The sequence below is a fragment of the Puma concolor genome, chromosome B4, assembly GCF_028749965.1.
Source record: "Puma concolor isolate L17-30 chromosome B4, mPumCon1.1.hap2, whole genome shotgun sequence".
Taxonomy (NCBI): Eukaryota; Metazoa; Chordata; class Mammalia; order Carnivora; family Felidae; genus Puma; species Puma concolor.
This window is the reverse complement of record NC_141673.1, coordinates 100,972,644-100,992,310: the sequence shown is the minus strand read 5'-3', so window position 1 is coordinate 100,992,310 and position 19,667 is coordinate 100,972,644. Positions and strand designations below refer to the sequence as shown.

The following is a 19,667-nucleotide window of genomic DNA, read 5'->3' as shown; positions in this document are numbered from 1 at the left end:
GGCTTGAACCTTGACCTGAGCTGAAACCAAGAATCAGATGCTCTACTGACTGAGCTTCCCAGGCACCCCGGGAGGACTTTCTTTATAGGCAGAAAGGTTTCTATATCTGCCCTATCATATACACATACATATGTATCCTCATCACCACCGCCACCTTCACCACCAAATCCAACAATCTGGCTTAGACAATGTGAGTTCTATGAAGTATTATCTACAAGAATTGACTTTCAGCAGGCAGACATGTTTCTGCTTACGCATTTAGCGTTCTCCTCCTCTTCAGACTCCCCTTCACCTGATTCCTCCACCCCACTTCCCAACCCCTGACACAGATGCCCGTAGTCTAAAGGGTAACAGAGTATAGGAAGGATAGATCAGAGATCCAGCCTGACGTAGCCTCTCAGCCACAATCCATTACGGGATACTTTGGAAGTGATTTGACATTCACTGAGCTTTTCGGTGTTGTGGGGGCTGATTCAGAAAACCAACTTCATATGTCTGGAACATCCCACCGCTGAACTTGAAAAACAGAGTCTCTCCCCCACAGGAGAAAAACCAACATTCATTGTTACTAAAGGTCACATTTAGTCAAAACCAAATGGTCAGTAAAAAGGCATTGTCTTTACAACCCCAGAGATAGCTCTCCAGATTCTTTGAGCTAATCTAATATCTCTGCTGATTTTAAGAATTGAGGCTATACTAACCTTGAGCACTCACTAGGATACTGAATAGGAGAAAAGCAATTCCCTGGAGAAAGCAGACTAAGTTCATGGTTTTTCAGATCCTCATGCCTTCAGGTAATAGCCTTAGCTTCTTCAAACCATACAAGGGACTCTCCTGGTCCCTAATGGGGCTCCTACAGCAGGAAGGGAATTATATAGTCCCATCCCTGGCTTCACTATTTTCTGGAAACCAACAGAAATCCTGTTTAACATCTCCTCTGCCATCAGGGACTATGTAAAAAGTAAACTTTCTGAAATACAAATACCGATTACATGCTGACTCTTAAATATCTCCTTATATGAGCTACAAGGTTTCCTGACATTAGGTCTCATTTTGTCTCCAAAGCTCCTATAAAAAAGTTCTATCAAAAAATATATGCTGTTCATGGGGCGCCTGGGTGGCTCAGTTGGCTGAGCGACCTACTTCTGCTCAGGTCATGATCTCACAGTTTGTGAGTTCGAGCCCCGCATCAGGCTCTGCGTTGACAGCTCAGAGCCTGGAGCCTCCTTCAGCTTCTATGTCTCCCCCTCTCACTCTACCCCCCCCCCCCTGCTCACACTCTGTGTCTCTCTGTCTCTCAATGTTAAATAAATGTTAAAAAAAAAATATGCTGTTCTTTTCTCCATCCCCAGAGTCTGACTCAATGGCTGGTTCAGCTCAGCCGGTGTTATTGACAGTCAGATACCCTGTTTTGGAGTCAGCTCTACCACATATAGCCCAAGAAAAGATGCTTTTTTTTTGGTTTAACGAAGCCTAGGTCTCCAATGTCCAATGAACAACATATTGTGGCCCTAAAGAAATGAGAAGTATCCAACAGAACAAAGAATCAGAAGAGTAGAAAAACGGGATTAGAAGGATAAAAAAATTCTCAAGAAGATGAAAAAAAAAAAAAACGGTGAGATGGACTCAAGAGAACATGATCACTGGGTCTTTCCTCTTGTTTCTGGTTGGTAAGTGAAAGCCTTATAAAGATCAAGGACTCCTGAGGGTAGCAAGTCTGAGGTATGTCTTTCCTTTCCATCACATCACAGAGAACCTTTTGTCCTCAAGACTACCATGGCCACTACGGACATGTCACCTGGGAATAAATTATAGTTCCCCGGACATGGTGGACCTATAGATTACAAATCAGATACAAAATGAATCCCCATTTTACACTGTGGCAATCTGGTTAGAAAGTACATGCCCTTCTGGGGCGCCTGGGTGGCTCAGTCTGACTTCAGTGTCCGACTTCGGCTCAGGTCATGATCTCACGGTTCGTGAGTTCCAGCCCCGCATCGGGCTCTGTGCTGACAGCTTCAGAGCCTGGCACCTGCTTCGGATTCTGTGTCTCCCTCTCTCTCTGCCCCTCCCCTGCTCATGCTCTGTCTCTCTCTGTCTCAAAAATTAAAAAAAAAAGAAAAGAAAGTATATGCCCTTCTACTCTTAGGTCCTCTTCGTCAACATTTCTGTTTCTCTGCCTCCCCTTCTTCTGTTCATTGTCATATAAACCAGTCTACAATTTTCGCATTCTTTCCAGGCCTTTGAGTAAATAATAAAAATGTCTTACAGTGCTTGGAAATGAAATCCGTTTTACACAAATTGCTTATCATACCCTTGCTAGCAACAAAACAAGTACTGATCATGTTTTCACCATTTTAAAAAGTTATTTTTCTTTTTAAAAATTTTTTAATGTTTATTTATTTTTGAGAGAGACAGAGACAGAATGCGAGCAGGTAGGGGGAAGAGAGAGAGGGAGACACAGAATCCAAAGCAGGCTCCAAGCTCTAGGCTGTCAGCACAGAGCCCAACGCTGGCCCCAACTCACAAGCCGTGAGATCATGACCTGAGCCAAAGTCGAACGCTCAACCGACCGAGCGACCTGGGTGCGCCTAAAAAGTTATTTTTATTGAGATATAATTGACATATAATTTTGTGTAAATTTAAGGTGTACAATGTGTCAATTCGATACATTTATATATTGCAATATGATTACCACCATAACATTAGGTAACACCTCTATCACATCACATAATTTATTTTTTGTGGGGGAGCAATAAAGATCTAGTCTTTTAGCAACTTTGAAGTTTATAACACAGCATTATTGTCTATAGCCATTATGCTGTGCATGAATTCTCCAGGACTTATTTATCTACTGGTTGCAAGTTTGTACCCTTAAACTACATCTTCCCAATTCTCCCAACCCCCAGCCTCTGGTATGCAACATGTACTCTCCATTTATAGGAATTTGATTTTTTTGACTCTACATATAAGTGATATAATACAGTATTTGCCTTTCTCTCTGACTTATTTCATTTGGCATAATGCCCACTTACCATGTAGTTTCGCTTTGTTGACTTTTGTTTTTGTTGCTTGTGCTTTTAATATATGTCATATCTATAAAAAAAATCATTCATCACCAAGACCAATGTCAAGGAACTTCTTTCCTATTTTTTCTTCTAGGAGTTTCACTCTATCAATCTTATGTCAACATTTTTAATTCATTTTGAGTTAATTTCTGTGAATGATGGAAGGCAGAGATCCACATTCATGTTTCTGCATGTAGTTATCCAGTATTTCCAACACAGTTTGTGGAAGGGACAATCCTTTCCCCACTGAGTGTTCTTGGCTCTCTTGTCAAATATTAGTTGACAATATATGTAGAAATATATATCTGGGCCCTATACTCTATTCCATTGGCCTGTGTGTGTATTTTTTATAACAGTACCATACTGCTTAATTTACTATTGCATTGTAATATAGTTTAAAATCAGTAAATGTGATGTGTGTGGCTTTGTTCTTCTTTTTCATAATTGCTTTGTCTATTTCAGGTCTTTTGTGATTTTATATGAATCTTAGGATTGTTTTTTCTATTTCTGTGAAAAATGCCATTGGCATTTTGATAGAGATTGTGTTTAACATAAAGATGACTTTGAGTAGTATGAGCATTCTAACAATATTAATTCTTCCAATCCATGAACATAGGATATCTTTTCACTTGTTTATGCCTTCTTCAATTTCTTTCACCAAGTAGAGATCTTTTAATTTCTTGGTTAAATTTATTCCTAAGTATTTTATCATTTTTGATGTTATAAATAAGATCAATTTCTTTATTTGTTTTTCAGGAAATTCATTGTTAGTGTCTAGAAACTACTAATTTTTGCATGTTAATTTTGGATACATAACTTTACTGAACTCATTGATTAGATTGGTTGAGTCTTTAGGATTTACTATATAAAAATCATGTCATCTACAAATAGAGAGAAATTTATTTTTTCCTTTAAGATTTGGATATCTTTTATTTCTTTTTCTTGCTTTATTGCTTTAGCTAGGACTTTCAGCACTATGTTGAATAGGAGTGGAGACAGTGGGCCCTGGTGTCTTGTTCCTGATCATAGAGAAAAGGCTTTTTAGCTGTGGGCTTGACAGATATGGCTTTTATTATGTTGAGATATGTTCCTTCTATGCCTGATTTGTTAAGCATTTTTATCATGAATGGGTGTTAAACTTTGTCAAATGCTTTTTCTGCATTTAAGATGATCACATGAATCTTTTCTTTCATTCTATTAATGTGATGCTTCATATTGACTGGTTTGGGGGTGTTGACCACCCTTGCATCCCAGGGATAAATCCCACTTGTTTATGGTGAATGATCTTTTTATTTTATTTTTTTTATTTTTTTTTTATTTTATTTATTTTTTTTATTTATATATGAAATTTATTGTCAAATTGGTTTCCATACAACACCCAGTGCTCATCCCAAAAAGTGCCCTCCTCAATACCCATCACCCACCCTCTCCTCCCTCCCACCCCCCATCAACCCTCAGTTTGCTCTCAGTTCTCAACAGTCTCTTATGCTTTGGCTCTCTCCCACTCTAACCTCTTTTTTTTTTCCTTCCCCTCCCCCATGGGTTCCTGTCAAGTTTCTCAGGATCCACATAAGAGTGAAACCATATGGTATCTGTCTTTCTCTGTATGGCTTATTTCACTTAGCATCACACTCTCCAGTTCCATCCACGTTGCTACAAAAGGCCATATTTCATTTTTTCTCATTGCCACGTAGTATTCCATAGTGTATATAAACCACAATTTCTTTATCCGGTGAATGATCTTTTTAATGTGCTGCTGAATTTGGTTTGCTAGTATTTTATTGAGAATTTTGCATTTGTAATAATCAGAGATATTGGCCTGTAGTTTCCTTTTCTAGTAATGTCTTTTTTTATTTTTGATATCTGGAAGTCCTGCAGGGTTTCAGCCAGCACCGCTATTTGGGGTCTTATAAAGTGTTTAGTTCATTAATGTGGGATCTTGCACCACATTGCTTCGGACCAAGGGTTCATTTTATGGCAAAGGAGATTTGGCAGGCGTTATGTGACTGTCGGATCCAAGGGTCCTATCACCTATCCACTGACAGAGTGATGGAAATGCCTGTTGAAGGTGTAGCTGAAAAACAGCTTGGAGATGATACCCTGCAAGGATGGGGCCCACCATCCACAGTACAATGTATGTTCTCAAAATAAGTTACCATTATGTGGTTACGCATGATATGGCCAACAGGTAAGAATACATGGATCCAAGAATAAGTGGAAATAAGAGTGGCTATGCTTACCTTCATTCCCAATGGTCCACTTGAGGTATTTGGGATTTCTATCTTCTTCTTTTTTTTTTTTTTTTAATTTTTTTTAACGTTTTTATTTTTTTATTTATTTTTGAGACAGAGAGAGACAGAGCGTGAACAGGGAAGGGGCAGAGAGAGAGGGAGACACAGAATCTGACACAGGCTCCAGGCTCTGAGCAGTCAGCACAGAGCCCGACGCGGGGCTCGAACTCACAGACCATGAGATCATGACCTGAGCCGAAGTCGGAGGCGTAACCGACCAAGCCACCCAGGCGCCCCTGGGATTTCTATCTTCTAAGTCTAGGCTTTGTGCATTTAGAAGCTCTGGTTCCCAGAAGGAAAAATGATTCCACCAGGGATCACATAAGTGCCACATTAAACTTTAAGCCATGGCTCCTTTCCAGTCACATCAGGATATCCATGACAAATTATCAATAAGCAAGAAAACAATAACCTCATTATTGGGGTAAATGACCCTAATCATCAGGAAGATGAAAACTGTCACACAACAGGTGCAGACAAGAATATACTTGGCACATATATTTGGATATCTCTTGGCACTTCCTTGCCCCATTTTGATAATAAATATACTAGTGCATGAGTCACAGCCTGAGAAGTATATGGTGGCCAGAGTCTTAGATCACTCAGGGTAAGAGTCTGGATCATCCCACCAGCTAAGCTACCTAGACCAGCAGAGGTGCTAATAAAGGATGAAGGAAATCTAGAATGTGGTATAGGAGGGAGGTGATGATTTGTGGACTCAAGACCCAACTGCAGTGGTGGGGATCTGTAGCTTGTCTTAGCTAACCTTCCTCTTGCAAAATACCCCAGAAAAAGAAGTGTACAAGAATCCAGCAGGAATAAGCTCTCATAACTTAATGTAAAAATGCATACTTAATGCATAAAGCAAATGAACTGGAAAGGTACAAAAGGTGGCTGCGGTGGAGGCTCTGGTGTAACCCCCTGTCTGACTAAGGCATTCATTTTCGAGCTGCTGTAAGTGTTGGTGGCTGTCCCCTCCTTGGGGACAGTCCTCATCTATCCAGTGACTCTTCAGTGCATGGGTCTCTGTTTCTATTTGGAAAAAATATGAAGGGCCATTCCATCTCCCTGCGGTATCAACTGAGGTTGTCTGTTGAGTGAAGAAGATTGGGTTGTGGATTGAAACTTCGTAAAGGAGAATTAGTCTTGACAGTTTTGGGGATTAGTTACCTACTGGTTTGAATATATCTCTCGAAAATCCATGTCCATTCAGAACTTCAGAATGTGACTTTATTTAGAAATAGCATCTTAGGGTTGCCCCTAATCCAATGACTGGTACCCTTATAAGAAAAGGGACATTTAGACACAAACACAGGGAAGAACACTGTGTGAAGACCAGACGCACAGAGACTGCCATGTGATGGAGGAGGCTGAGATTGGAGTGACGCATTTACAAACAGAAGAATGCCCAAAATTGCCGAGAAGCACCAGAAACTAGGCAAGGGAGAATCCTTCCCTAATGCCTCCAGAGACAGCGTGGACTTTGTTATGGCAGACTTAGGAAACATGGTAGGAATGTAAAAATGTTCTTTCAAAAAGCGCTTCAACGGAACTGTAAGAGTTCTTATACCAGGTGAGGCTACGTGCTTAAATTGATGGATTTCTCCAGGTACTTTTGGAAGAGGGGCACCTAGGACTTCCCAGGAACAGGGTGAAGGATGAGGGTGGGCTTTCTGGTGATAATTGGGCAACTTAAGCTTTTTCTTTACTGTCCAGACAATAGGGAAAATCTGCCTCGTATTCACACGAAGACAGTGTTCCCTTCTTTTTGTCCCACAGGGCAGGAGAGCCATTCTAAGATGATCTCTGGTGCACACATTTTAGACAAGATTGGATGTGCCCTGAGGAAGACTGGACCTTTCAGGAAAGGATCAGGAGTCCCTTCCTGGGAAAGTTTTCCCTTCCTTGGGTTGACTTAGAACAGAAAACTTGGGAAAACAAACCAGTTGCCGTGCACGTGGGTCTTGTTTGCCCTGGGAATATTCTCATCCTAAACAAGAGCACTCCAAGCCTTCTCTCTCCCTGCTCTGATGTGGGTGGGCTCCATTCCTGGAAAGGGGGGTTGGATATAGTGCTTCTGAACCTATGCGTGTGGCAATTTGTGAAGCTTCCTGATATTCCTTAGCATTCTCTCCTACAACTTCTCAAGGTAGTATTGGATAGGGTTGGGCTCTCTGAAAGCCAAAGGCTGGGCCAGTACCCGCCAGGATCTCACAATCTCCCATTGTGCCTGTGCTGTGACTTCACCATCCTGAAAACCCACCAGGTGACAGTAGGGGCAGGATTTCCCCCATGTCCTTTCCCATCCTGAGAATATGTTTTTTTCAGAGTCCGATTTAGGCTCAAATCCTGGCCCTGGGATCTTCTTTGTGACAGGTATCCTCAGTTTCATCTTTGGACCCTGCATCTTCCTTTTTCTCATTTTCCTGGTGATTCGGCCGTGCAGAAAGAAAATAAAATGCAAAGGTAGGCTCAAACAGGGGATGAGGAAAAGGAGAGCTTGTGGGCTGTGGATGAGAAGGGGCCGTTGTGATGTGGCTACTGAAGCTGCCTTTTGTCCTTATTGCATTTTCTGGAAAATGTGATATGTGGACTGCTCTGGACTTTAAACCTCAATGACCTTGGACTAGAAGGACCAAAGAAATATGGTATCCCATGACAGCAGTGAGTTCAGCACCAGGAATAGGGACACAGGTTAGGACTCTTCCGGGGTATGTCCATAAAGCATGAACAAGGAAGGGGCTCTGATGAGCTGAGAGCAGCCCCAGAGACTTCAAAGGTGGCTCTATATGAAGGTGTTTTAGCATGTGAGTTTCTGACTCAGAACCTTTGTATCAATCTTGCCCACTTGTGAATAGTATCCACACGGGGCTGCATGTGAAATCGTTGATAATGACCATGGAACTAGGGAGGAGAAACAGCTGGAATTGGGTGGATGTCCCTGCCCTCCCTAGCACGTTCTGGCCATAAACCACTATCTAGGGTGATTCACAGCATCCGTGGTGCAGCATCTACACATACAACTCCTGCAACCCTCCTTAGAACCATACCTTTCTCCACACTCTCAGGCTCTCAGCAGCTCTCTCTGCTCCCCAGTGAACACGGAGTCTTCTCTCTGGAAAGAAACCATTTCAAGCCCGAGGTTCTGTTATGAATCTTTATTTACTTTTCATATATGCAGATTTATCCTCTCACGTCTGTTCTGGGAAGGTTTCTCGCCTGGCAGATAATTCTGTGGCCAAGCTGCTACCGTGCGCCAAAGAGTATGAAGACAGAGTTAGATCTGGGAACGTTATAGGCAAGGCAGGCCAGTCTGCTTTGGGGACTGGGGTGGGGGTAGGAAGGCCTGTGTGGAAGACGGACTGAAGGGGGAATAGAGTTTTGGGAGATGGCAACCTCAGTCCTCTGAGAGGGGAAGTCTGGTTTCCTGGGGACCATTCTCTCAGGAACTGAATGACTACTTCTCAGGCTGGTTTAAACTGTTTTTCTCCTGACACCTCATGACTTTAGAGAGTAAGAAAGAGACAGTTCTCCATGTGCATAGCTGTTCTGATGGTTTCAGCTATATGTTAACATATAGGTATTTCCCAAACCAAGATATCTGGTTTGACAAAACATTGTAAAACTCCAGGGTGGGAGGCAACTGAGAGATCATTTTACTGAAATATATTGGGATTTGGCAAACCTTTTGGTATTTTAGGGGGCGAATGCTGCCGTTTTTTTTCTATAATTTTTTTTAACGTTTATTTATGAACGGGGGAGGGTCAGAGAGAGAGGGAGACACAGAATCCTGGAGTAGGCTCCAGGCTCCAGGCTCCGAGCTGTCAGCACAGAGCCCGACGCGGGGCTCGAACTCACGGACCGTGAGATCATGACTTGAGCCAAAGTCCGACACTCAACCGACTGAGCCACCCAGGTGCCCCATAAGCTGATATATCCACCAATTATCCAGAATGCCTTCAATTATAGCCTCAGGGATTATTGGTACTTAAAGGGATCAGAGGAATTGTATAATCAACCACTACTACATAGATAAAATAACTGAAAGTAGATAGGATGTGACTTTCTCAAGGTCACGCAAGAGGTCACTGTTAGATCCAGAATGATCCTATCCTGATTCCTGGGGGTAGGTCTGCTCTACTTATGTGCTCCACCAGAGGCCCTAGCCTGCCCTTAGAGGACAAGAGACAGGTGATCCGGAATACAATTACATAAATGAAGGATTTCCCGTCCCTGAAATTCTTGCCAAGACTTCTTTACGTGGGACAGATGAGATAGACCTGCTCAGGGCCACCTTCATGGGAATGTGACCTGTGCAACTGCCCACGTCCCACACTAAGAAGGACCTCACACTTGGCTTGTTGCCCTCCTGTTGCCATCTTGAGCTTTTTGATGGTCTTTGAACAAGAGGCTCTGATTTTGTTTTGCACTAGGCCCCGCAAATTATGTAATCCTGAGAATAGCACCTCACAGACAAGTAGTAAAATAGTCCCTTACCGACAAGGAAAAGAATATCTCTTAATCAGAGAGAGAGTTAGCTTCCCAAGTCATTTCAGTTATTTCTTAGCATCTTTAGGGAGGATGGGAATGGGTTGGATCTGGTGATAGGGACTTTCCTGCAGTTGTGGCCATGCATGTACTTTTTGATGCTGTGGTCATGTTTTTCCAATCACAGCAATCACATAGATTATTAAAAGATTGGGGGGGGGAATTCAAAATGTGACAAAGTGAGAAATATAGATAAAATGGCCAAACATTAATGTTAGACTACTTTTTTGATATTCTATGGCTGCTAATAATATATTAAGATTACTCTGATAAGTATGGGTTTCCATGGGGTCAGGTTTTGGGTGAAGGGCAAGAATTACTCCATATTTCTTTAAGACCTATGGCAGGACTGGTTTCATAATTTTCAGGGCCCAATGAAAAATGAAGTGGGATTCCTTGTTCAACAATTATTAATGTGTTTATTTAAATGTTTTAAATCTTTTTTTATTTTTGAGAGACAGAGAGACAGAGCACAAGCAGGGGGGACCAGAGAGAGGGGGAGACACAGAATCCGAAGCAGTCTCCAGGCTCCGAGCTGTAAGCACAGAGCCTTATGTGGGCCTCCAACTCACGAACAGTGAGATCATGACCTGAGCCAAAGTCAGACGCCCAAATGACTGAGCCACGCAAGCACTCCTGTTCTTATTTATTTTTGACAGAGAGGGAGTGAATGGAGGAGAGGGGCAGAGAGAGTGGGGACAGAGGATCCGAAGCAGGCTCTACGCTGACAGCAGTGAGCCCGCTGCGGTGCTCAAACTCATGATTGTTGAGATCATGACCTGAGCTGAAGTTGGGTGCTCAACCGACTGAGCCACCCAGGTGCCCCTCAAAAATACCAAGACTTTGAATATGGTGACAACAGGATGTGAGACCAAGCACAGGGCCTTCTGAAGCATGGAGTCCTACACAACCTCATGAGCTATATGTCCATGGAGCTGGATCCACACTATTCAGAGTTGGAAGGCCCAACAGATCATCTGCTACCACAGCCTTCTTGAAGGTGGTGGGGTTCCTTGGGAGGAGAACAACAGGGGAAGCGGAAGCAGCTATACCCACTTAAGGACTTTCAGAAAAGATTGGGATTATCCTTGTGGACACTGGGGGAGTCAGGATCTGGTGTCTAGGTGACTTCATGGGATATATGGTAATAGAGTTATACCTTCCTGTTACCAAATTCCCTTGATGTGGCCCAATCTAATTGAGAAAAGTAGGATTCTCACCATTCCTTCTCCAATTTCATGTCTCTGCTGTTTGTATTGACTGCGAAGCAGCTCTTCAGAGGTCTTTAGTCTCTATTACAGATCTTTCCTACACAACGGTGTGAAATCAACAGTTTGTATGGATGATTTCCCTGATGGGTTTTATATTATGCAGAAATTATCTCAATCTGGGTCCCCCAGGGTGCTGTTTTCCTCTTGTCCATGGTTCTGATGCCTCTCAAAGGCTCTTATTAGTCTCTGAGTTGTAATTATAACAGGGCCCTGAATTTGCTATTGCAGGTTGGTTTTCACGGTCTTCAGAGAAAGAAGGTCTGGAAGAGGAGAAACTCCTGAATGAAGAAGAGCTTGTATGTGAGAATGTTGAGATTGGAGTCAATGGGGTGTCATTTGAAGAATAAATATGCCTGTATTGAAACTCTTATTACATTTTGGTCCAGGCTAGACGTTCAGAAAATATCACTGCCTACATCAGGATAGGACAGTGCTAACTTGTGGTCTATATTTATATAAAATGTCCAATAATAAATACCTGGGTCCTTCCAGACCAGTTCTGTGTTATCAAGAAATCTTTGTGAACATCTAGAGACTCTAACACAAACCGCTTTTTATGGAATTCATACCCTAGCTGCTTTAATCCAAGTATACATTTTCTTTTCCTGAGTGAAATCCTAGGTGATTGATCTGTGGTCACACTGAAAGAGACGTTGAATCCAGCTCCGGAGCTGAGGTTTCTTTCCTCAAGATGACATCACAGTAAGAACATTTGAAGATTCCAGAAATGTTCTATCCTAATTACGTCATCTTTTCTTACATAATTTCAGCCCCTCCCCTCCACCCTACAGACTCTGGAATTTCAATTCACTTGGGGTAGATGTGGGTGTGTCCGAAATTTCTTAGTAAACATAAATAAATCTAAAAATTTCACGGAGGCATAATTGGAATAGGAGAGTGCAGGTCACTTGGAAGGAGAATGATTTTAGGTTAACTTTGTGACTTTGTGAACATACTCATACCTCAACTTGCTTCCAAACCTAATTGTCTTCTCATAGTTGAGTTTTTGGGTGTAGCACATGTGTGTTACACATTTAATTAAAATAAATATTATTTCTTGTATCCTCAAGCACAGCGATCTTTGAAAATGTAAATTGGTTCAAATTACCCCACGGGCGGAGCATCTTCTAGGATATGAATTGAGAAGACACTCCACATTCACCAAGGCTGTAACATGCTGAGGGAACAGGAATGTCCTAACTCCTAAACTTGACCCTAATCTGGCTTCTGGCATTCCCAATATTCACCCAGTGATATGTAGTTTCTGCTCTTTCCTGATAGCCTGGAGAAGTGAGAACAGGTGCACGACATCTGGGAAAATAGCTGCTAAAAAGAGTCACACTGTCTCTGTAAAATTACTCTCTACACCACTATCTCCGAATTACTTGTTTTGAAGATACGAAGTAACCCCTTAGTTTCAAGCTACGTGTACCCGAAAGTCAAATGATAAACCCTTACAAGGAAAAAGTGCCTGCTTTCATCCGCAAATTGCATCCGAATGTGTGCCTATCCATCAAAGGGGAAAAAAGAATGAGGTCCTTTATGTCTGACCTGCTGTGTTAAAGTCAACGGGATCGCAGGTAACAGAGTAGGCTCATCGCCTGGGGATCCTGAGAAAAATCGTTAGAGCTCACACATCTGCTGGGGACAGATACACAAGCTACATATAACATGTCCAAGTTCTGGGGCACCTGGGTGGCTCAGTGGGTTAAGCGTCCGACTTCGGCTCAGGTCATGATCTCATAGTTCGTGAGTTCGAGACCTGCGTCGGGCTCTGTGCTGACAGCTCAGAGCCTGGAGCCTGCTTCACATTCTGTGTCTCCCTCTCTCTCTGCCCCTTCCCTGCTCATGCTGTGTCTCTCTCTGTCTCAAAAATAAATAAACATTAAAAAAAAAAAACTTTAAAATAAATAAATAAATAAATAAATAATGAATTCAGAAAAACTCAAAAACATTATATAAAAAAAAAAAAAAAAAAAACAAAAAACATGTCCAAGTTCTCAGGTCCTTTGGAAAATAAGAAATGAAGTGACTTGAATCATTAGCTCTACATCCTGTCCCTAGAATTTCTAATGGTTCTCGAGTGTGTTTGGGCTGTGATGCTTCTAACTACTACTTCCTCACAGTGTCTTTTTGTTGAATTCTCCATCTCTTGTTTTTTTTTTTCCCTTTTCTCCTGAGGCCTCTTATCTTCCCTCTGCCCCATGTCACCGAATGTGTGGACAGCTTCCTCCTTCTTCCTCCTCTAAAACATTATGAAAAGCTCTTGCAATCAGCATTCACTGAAATTTAGTGTTAAGAGGGGGTGGGAAGAAGGGAAGATAGCCTGGCAAAAGATACACATAATTACCAAATTTCACCTAATCTTACAAAGTTTTTTTTTTTTTTTTAATGTTTATTCAAGTAATCTCCACGCCCAGTGTGGGGTTTGAGCTCGCGAACCCGAGATCGAGAGTTGCATGCTCTTCCGACTGAGCCAGCCAGTCACCCCAAATTTGACCTAAACTTAATGTCCCGCTGCTGTTTTCTCCTATGCCCCCTGCCTGAGGGGGTTTCTCTTTGTTCCTCTTTCCCTATTCACCCTGTCACCATTACTTAGCACACACCTACCCCTGTCTCTAATATCTTTCCTTTCCTAATTTCTTTCTCGGATGGGGTTTGAAATGCTCTCATAAGTCCTCTCGAAATTGGCCCTCCTGCCTCTGCCTCAGGTATCGAGAGGCGGCGGGAGAGTAGATCAATAAAAAATCCTTCTTCCAACAAAGACAAAGTAGAGGAATATCATCCACTTTAGATCCTGTGCTTGATTCTTGGGCAAGAAATCCAAGAAAAGGTTTATCCTTCTATCAGCTGCTGCCTGGACAGCTTTTGGTTCCTGGATTCTTATAATTACCTTTGTGCATAAGCTGCCCCCACTCCACAGAATTTGCATGTTCTGCTTCTTCGGGGCTCAGGTCAGCCTTGTGCTTTGGTCTAGCAGGAGCTGCCTAGATTTTCACATTGGAATATGATAGAGCTTTAGCATATAAATAGATTAGTCTAGTTTATAAGTATGCACAGGAATCTTACCCACATAGCAGACTTATGTGAGGAATATGACTCCAATCATACTATTTGGGCACTGGTTAACCTCCTGTAATACACATGGAGAGTTAACTTTTACTACTGTTACCCATAACCCACCCCCGTTTCCTGAATGCAAAAGCTACTGCTGTTATTTCTTTTGATATAGCAAGGTTTTCTTTCCTGTATCATACCACTGTGGTTATAATGGCAAATGGACCTAACGATGAACAGAAAAGCATCCTGCACATCCCCTAGTAATATCTGATTAACAGTAATGTAAGAGGCTTCACTGATCTCTATTTGGCAGAAAATCGTGGTGTACTTTGTATATGTTAGATTGCTATGAAAGATCTAGAGTATCTACAGAATTCCCTACGCTAGCAGCCTCACCATTGATCAGTCATAGAGATAAAGGGGTGATTAACTTCGGAAATTGGAATTTTGATTTATTAATGAATCCTATTGGGTGTAGCTGGGCTCCAAAATGACACATATTTGTATTATCTTCTCAAAGTGTTTCCCCTTCCGTGGGAAATCTGTTTTATATACCGTGAATCCTGTTACTGCCAACATGGTAAAATCAACAGGGCTACCAATTCCCAAAATCACCTCTGGTGAAGTGATTGAGTTAAAATGGAAATAAGCATCTAAAGAATTAATCACATTAGAACGAGACCAACTTAGGTTGAAATGGTGACCTGAGAGCAGTGGACGGGGCAGAAGGTGGTCAATGCCTGCAGTCCAGGAGGAGAGCTGCAGGAGGGGAGGGATGAAAGTGTAGACAGTGGGCCAGTTCTGATCTTGTATCTCCCCCAATTCATTTTATCACTTATTTTAATTTTACAGACACAGAAATCTGTGGCAGTGATCCAAGCTGCTCACCGTGTCTGTCCATGACTAATATCAGGCAAGTACAAAAGTGCTAGCTACTAAGCTAAGAAGTTAAGGAAAACAATTAAGAAATAAATAGAAAGGATAAATATAGGCAGAGAACAAATTGCTGAGTTGAAATTTCAGTTTCAGTAATTTTCATTTTTTAATGTTTATTCTATTTTGGAGAGAGAGAGTGCTCATGGAGAAGGGGCAGAGAGAGAGGGAGACAGAGAATCCGAAGCAGGTCCCACGCTATCAGCACAAAGCCCACCGTAGGGCTCAAATTCATGAATCATCGTGAGATCATGCCCTGAGCCAAAGTTGAACACTCAACCGACTGAGCCACCCAGGCGCCCCAATCAGTTTCAGTAATTTTCCAAGAAGGCGTGAAAAAAGAACAAAAACATGCAAAATATAAAATGGTAAGGGATACAGGGGACAGAAGAAAAGCCTCAGCATATACTTAACAAGGGTCCTACAAGTAAGAAACAGAAAACTAGAGGGGAGGAAAGAGCTGAAGAATTCTATCAATAGATGGAAATTTCACAGAATAAAAAGGATTTGTGAGTGCTTCATTTTGGAAGCACTTCTGGATTGCCACTAAAGGAAGATGAGAAAAAACTTTCACACCCAGATAAACTATAGAGAAGTTTTTTGTTTTTGTTTTTTAAAGTATCAGAGTAAAATTTCCAGAAGAAAGAGCACATCACCTGTTAAGGAACAAGAATCAGATTGACTCTAAACTTCTCAGTGGCAACATTACTTATAAGACAAAGTAATATCTTAAAAGAAGCAAGAACACTGAATTTGGAATTGTATCTGGAGCCGACTATCATTCCTAAGCAAGAAAGAAATATGCTATATAAGCCACAATTTTTATGAAATATATTTAAAGCGGCTATTAACACAAGAAGAAGCAACGAAATTGAATTTAACGCTGAAGGCCTAGATAGTTTTATTGGTAAGTTCCATCAAACTCTCAAGCAACAATTACTATTTTATACCAAAAAGTAGAAGAAGCAGAAAATATAAAAAGTCCCAGCTCCTTTAAAAAGCCTAGTGTAATATTAATTGTACCTTTTTATAGAGTGATAAACTTACATAGAGAAAATGTCACAAATATTAAGTATACAATTCGAGAATCATTGCATATCTATATAGCCATATGTGTATGCTAAATAAAGAATATTTTCCATGCCACAAAAGGTTCTGTCATGCCTGCCTCTCCTGCCTATTACTATATTGACCTCTTATCATCATTTTGACCTGTTTTAACAGTAAGAATTTTTTTATGTTTATTCATTTATTTTTGGCGGGGGGGGAGAGATAGGGAGAGAGAATCCCAAGCAGCCTGCCAAGCAGGCTCCACACTGTCAGCACAGAGCCTGATGTGGGGTTTGATCTCAGGAACTGAGAGATATGACCTAAGCCAAAATCAGGAGTCAGATGCTCAATGGACTGAGCCTGGGTGGCTCAGTCCATTAAACATCTGACTCTTGATTTCAACTCAAGTTCATGATCTCACGGTTTGTGGGTTCGAGCCCCACATCAGGCTCTGTGCTGACAGTGCCTGAGACTGCTTGGGATCCTCTCACTCTTCCTCTCTCTCTCAAAAATAAATAAATAAACTCGCTCTCTCTCTCTCTCAAAATAAATAAACTTAAAAAAAAAAAAAAAACCCAAATACTGGCAAGCAGTTTTTCAACAGCACATTAAAAGAATCATACACAGTGATCGAGCTGTAGCTATCTCTGGATTGCAAACGTGGTTCAACATGTGTAAGTCAACAAATGTGAAACAACACATTAATAGAACAAAAGATAAGAGTCATATGATCATCAAAGCAGACGCACAAAAAGCATGTGACAAAATTCAACCTTCTTTCCTGATAAAAATTCTCAACACATTGGGTAGAGGAGGAATGGTCATCAACATAATAAAGGCTGTATATGAAAAGCCACCAGGTATCATCTCACTCAGTGGGGGAAAAGTGAGAGCTTTTTCCTAATGTCAGGAAGAAAAGTATGCCCGTCTCAACACTCCTATTTAACATAGTTCTGGAAGTCCCGGCCAGAGCAATTAGACAAGAAAAAGAAAGAAAGCATCCAAATCAGACATTAACAAGTAAAATGGTCTCTGTTCGCAGGTGACATGATCTTACCTACATAAAATCCTAAAGACGGCACAAAAACTGTTAGAATGTATAAATAAATCCAGTAAAGTGGTAGGAGGTAAAGTCATCATACACAAAATCAGTTGTGTTTCTACATACTAACAACAAACCATGTGAAAAAGAAATGAAGAAAACAATCCCATTACAAGAGCATCAAAAACTAAATACTGGGGCACATGGGTGGCTCAGTCATTTAAGCATCCGACTTCAGCTCAGGTCATGATCTCATGGTTTGTGAGTTTGAGCCTCACGTTAGGCTCTGAGCTGGAGCCTGCTTCGGATTCTGTGTCTCCCTCTCTCTTCGCTCCTCCCCCACTCGCGCTTTGTCTCTCTCTGTCTCTCAAAAATGAATAAACATTAAAAAAATTTAGGGTCGCCTGGGTGGCCCAGTCGGTTGAGCGTACGACTTCAGCTCAGGTCATGATCTCACAGCTCATGAGTTCGAGCCCCGCGTCGGGCCCTGTGCTGACAGCCTGGAGCCTGCTTCAGATTCTGTGTCTCCCTCTCTCTCTGCCCCTAACCCACTTGCATTCTGTCTCTGTCTCTCTCAAAAATAAAAATAAACATTACAAAAAATTATTTAAAATAAAATAAAAATAAATAAATAAATTTAAAAAAAGCAAAATACTTTGGAATAAATTTGACCAAGGAAGTGAAAGTACATTGAAAATGATGAGACATTGGTGAGAGAAATTTAAGAAACAAAAGAATAAATAGAAAAGTATCCTGTATCCTACTGATTCAATACAATTTCTACTAAAACTACATTGACTGTTTTCACAGAAATAGAACAAACAACCTTAAAATTCATATGAAACCACAGAAGATCCCTAAGTAGCCAAAGCAATCTTGAGGAAGAACAAAGCGGTAGGCATCCTGCTTCTCAATTTAAAACTATTACAAAGTTGTAGTAATCAAAAAACAGCATAGTAATGGCATAAAAACAGACACATGGACAAATGGAATAGAGTACAGAGCCCAGAAATAAACCCATGTACAGTTGACTAATTTTTGACAAGGATGCCGTGAACACTCAATGGAGAAATGAGAGTTTCTTCCATAAATGGTGTTAAGAAAACTGGATATTCATAAGTAAAGATGAATAAAACAGGACCCTTATATCATACCACTCACAAAAATTAACTAGTAGGAATTAAAGGCTTAAATGTAAGACCTGAAACCATAAAAATTACTGAGGAAAACATAGTGAAAATGCTCCTAGACATTGGTCTTGACACCAATTTTTGGATAAGACCCTAAGAGCACAGGCAACAAAAGCAAAAGCAAACAAGTGGGCTATGTAACATGAAAATGTTTCTGCACAGCAAAGGAAGCAATTATCAAAACTAGAAGTCAACTTAGGGAGTGGAAGAAAATATTTGGAAACCACCTATGTGATGAAGTGTTACTATCCAAATTACATAGAAAACTCACACAATTTAACAGCAAAAAAACCCACCCAAAACAAACAAACAAAAAAAAAACAATTAAAAAATGGACAAAGGATGTGAACAGCCATTTTTCCAAAGGAAACATAGAAATGGCCAAGAAGTCGGTAAAGAGACATTCACCATCACTATCAGGGAATTGCAAATCAAAACCACAATGAGATGTCACCTTATACCTGTTAGGATGGCTATCATCAAAAGGACAAGAGACAGTATGTATGTATGTATGTATGTATTTATTTATTTATTATTGGGGAGAAAGACTGAGAGAGAGAGAGCAGGAGCAGGGGAGAGGGACAGAAGGAGAGAGAGAGAGAGAGAGAGAGAGAGAGAAAGTCTTAACTAGTCTCCATGCTCAGGGCAGAGCCTGATGCGGGGCTTGGTCCCACGAGCCTGGCATCATGACCTGAGCTGAAATCAAGAGTCAGATGCTCAACCGACTGAGTCACCCAAATGCTCCGAGGTACAACTTTTAGTGAGGTGTGGAGAAAAGGGAGAACTGACTTGGGTGAATTCACTTGGGTGGGAATGCGAACTGGTGCATGCAGCCACTATGGAAAACAGTACGGAAGTTTCTCAAAAAATTAAAAATCAAACTGCCATATGATCCTGCAGTCCAATTCTGGGTATATATCCAAAGAAAATGAAATCAGTATCTGAAAGTGATATTGTTTGGGAACGTCATCAAAGAGACGTGACCACCAGCTGACCCATGACCTGGACCCAGGCACTTGGAGGTTCCTCATGCCTTCCCCTGTTCTTGGAATGGTGGTTCTCACTCCCAGAGGACACAGCCTTGAGATAGTGATGTGGTGATGAGAACACCTGCATGGTGTACGTGACAGAGCCCAAGCAGGTGGGGGGCACCCACTGGTCTTGCTGTCTCCCAGGACAAGCCTCTCATGTAAATTCCTTTTGTAAATTCCTTT

The 19,667-nt window shown here is 41.4% G+C and overlaps 1 long non-coding RNA gene and 1 pseudogene across 1 annotated transcript; one reads left to right on the top strand and one right to left on the bottom strand.

Annotated features, from left to right (window-relative positions):
• The window catches only part of LOC147579357 (scavenger receptor cysteine-rich type 1 protein M160-like), a 61,657-nt pseudogene that overhangs the window by 4,144 nt on the left and 37,846 nt on the right, over positions 1 to 19,667 (bottom strand).
• Positions 7,631 to 11,674, top strand: LOC147579359 (uncharacterized). Its single transcript, XR_015253833.1, has 2 exons — positions 7,631 to 7,825; positions 11,407 to 11,674. It is a non-coding gene; the product is annotated as an uncharacterized LOC147579359 (long non-coding RNA).